We start from the raw sequence: 3282 nt of genomic DNA, 5'->3' as shown, positions 1-3282 counted from the left end.
GGCACTTTTCTACTCATTCATATCTTGGTTACCAACATAAGTGCTGCTCCACTCACTTTTCTGAATTAAAAATTCACCCATACACCGGAGCATCTCAAGTCTCAAAACGTTTTCTATGTATATGTTTGTGATGAAATATTGGCTATTAAGCTTAACTGCTGGTTCAAAATTATTCGCGATGGTGGTGAACGAATCGCGATCTCAAGAAGTGGGTGAAGAGGGATCTAGAAATGACTTGGGTTTCAAACAATTATTTTGTGTTCGTGGATAGCTCACCAAGTTGAGCCACGCTCTCAACCTGCCAGCGAGTTGTCGTACCAATAAGGCGCAGGTTCAACCCACCACGCCGCGAAAAAAATTTTTATTCTCTATTGTCTTCTGGCACTTTTCTATCACTTCATACTTGTTGTTACCAACATAAGTGCCTGCTCCACTCACTTTTCTGAATTAAAATTCCCCATAACCGGAGCATACCAATGTCTCAATCGTTTCTATTTATATGTTTGTGTGGAAATTGGCTATTAAGCTTAACGCTGGTCAAAATTATTTCGCGATGGTGGTGAACGATCGCGATCTCAAGAAGTGGGTGAAGAGGGATCTAAAATGCTTGGGTTTGAAACGAATATTTTTGTGTTCGTGGATAGCTCACACGGTAGACCAGCTCTCACCTGCCTGGCGGATTTCGTACCAATAGGTGCAGGTTCAAACCCCACCACCGCCGCGAAAAAATTTTTTTCTCTATTTTCTTCTGCTTTCACTCACTTCATACTTTGTTACCAACATAAGTGCCTGCTCCACTCACTTTTCTGAATTAAAATTCACCCTAACCGGAGCATACTCAATGTCTCAACGTTTCTATGTTATATGTTTGTGATGAGAATATTGGCTATAAGTTAACTGCTGGTCAAAATATTTCCGATGGTGTTGAACGAATCGCGATCTCAAGAAGTGGTGAGAAGGGATTAGAAATGATTTGGGTTTGAAACGAAATTTTTGTTCGTGGATAGCTCACACGGTAGACCACGCTTCTCACCTGCCAGGCGGAGTTGTCGTACCAATAACGTCGCAGGTTCAAACCCCACCACCGCCGCGAAAAAAATTTTTATTCTCTATTGTCTTTGCACTTTTTACTACTTCATATCTTTTGTTACAACATAATGCTGCTCCACTCACTTTTCGAATTAAAAATTCACCCCATACACGGAGCATATCAATGTCTCAATCGTTTTATGTTATATGTTTGTGTGAGAATATGGCTATTAAGCTTAACGTGGTCAAAATTATTTCGCGATGGTGGTGAACGAATCGGCGATCTCAAGAAGTGGGTGAGAGAGGGATCTAGAAATGACTTTGGTTTGAAACGAATATTTTTGTGTTCGTGGATAGCTCACACGGTAGAGCCACGCTCTCACCTGCCAGGCGGAGTTGTCGTACCAATAAGGTCGCAGGTTCAAACCCCACCACCGCCGCGAAAAAAATTTTTATTCTCTATTGTCTTCTGGCACTTTTCTACTCACTTCATATCTTGTTGTTACCAACATAAGTGCTGCTCCACTCACTTTTTCTGAATTAAAAATTCACCCATACACCGGAGCATACTCAATGTCTCAACGTTTCTATGTTATATGTTGTGATGAGATATGCTATTAAGCTTAACTGCTGGTCAAAATTATTTCGCGATGGTGGTGAACGAATCGGCGATCTCAAGAAGTGGTGTGAGAGAGGATCTAGAAATGACTTTGGTTTGAAACGAATTTTTTGTGTTCGTGGATAGCTCACACGGTAGAGCCACGCTCTCACCTGCCAGGCGAGTTGTCGTACCAATAAGGTCGCAGGTTCAAACCCCACCACCGCCGCGAAAAAAATTTTTATTCTCTATTGTCTTCTGGCACTTTTCTACTCACTTCATATCTTGTTGTTACCAACATAGTGCCTGCTCCACTCACTTTTCTGAATAAAGAATTCACCCCTACCCGAGCATACTCAATGTCTATCGTCTAGTTATATGTGGTGAGATATTGGCATTAGCTAACTCGGTCAAAATTATTCGCGAGGTGTGAACGAATCGCGATCTCAAAAGTGGGAAGAGGATAGAAATGATTTGGTTTAAACGAATATTTTGTTTCGTGGATAGTCACACGGTGAGCACGCTCTCACTCAGGCGGGTTGTCGTACCAATAAGGTCGCAGTTCAAACCACACGCGCGAAAAAAATTTTTATTCCTATTGTCTCTGGCACTTTCTACTCACTTCATACTTGTTGTTACCAACATAAGTGCCTGCTCACTCACTTTCTGATTAAATTCTAACCGAGCATACAATGTATCGTCTATGTTAAGATTGGATAGAAATTGGTAAAGTAATGCTGAAATATTTGGTGTGTGAACGAATGCGTCTCAGTGGGTGAAGGGTCAGAAATCTGGTTGAACGAATGTGTCGTGAAGCTCACGGTAACCACGCCTCACCTGCCAGAGGATTTCTACATAGTCGCAGTTCAAACCACCACCGGTAAAAAATTTTATTCTCTTTGCTTGATTAATCACTCATACTGTGTTACCAACATAAGTGTGCTCATCATTTTCTGATAGATATGTAGCTTGGTAGTAAGTAGGGCAAATGTATTGTCAGTGTAATGGGATAGAATTTGCTAAGAGTAAAGCTTTGATAAGATATTTGTAGTGGTGTAGAGTAGATAGTAGGTATAGAGTAGTGTTATAGTGAGGTAATAGAAGTGAAATTTGTTGTTGTAGATTATTTATTGTGTTGTAGAGTGTAAGTGTAGGACGCTGTAGTGAAGGAGGCTAGGAGGGAGTGGGGGGGGGTTGTGGATGAGCGAAGGTCGAATCTTCGCGAAGGAACGATGCGATAGTAAGTGGAATCACCAATAATAGATGATGGACAGGCAGATAGTAGGTAGATGGTCAGAAAAGAGGAGAGACGGAGAACGAGAGAGAAAAGGAGAGGAGAGAGCGAGTAGATGAGAGAGAGAGAAGAGATGAGAGAAAGAAATTAAAAGAAAAAAATTAAAATAAAATTAAAAAAAAAAATTTTAAAAAAAAAAGGGGCGGGGGGGGGGGTGGGTTCTTAACTGCTGGTCAAAATTATTTCGCGATGGTGGTGAACGAATCGGCGATCTCAAGAAGTGGGTGAGAGAGGGATCTAGAAATGACTTTGGGTTTGAAACGAATATTTTTGTGTTCGTGGATAGCTCACACGGTAGAGCCACGCTCTCACCTGCCAGGCGGAGTTGTCGTACCAATAAGGTCGCAGGTTCAAACCCCAC

The sequence above is a fragment of the Berghia stephanieae genome, chromosome 2 (genome assembly GCF_034508935.2).
Source record: "Berghia stephanieae isolate SIO BIC M18660-M18661 chromosome 2, UCSD_Bste_1.3, whole genome shotgun sequence".
In the NCBI taxonomy this organism is placed as follows: domain Eukaryota; kingdom Metazoa; phylum Mollusca; class Gastropoda; order Nudibranchia; family Aeolidiidae; genus Berghia; species Berghia stephanieae.
The sequence above is the reverse complement of the archived record's forward strand: the minus strand, read 5'-3'. Positions refer to the sequence as shown.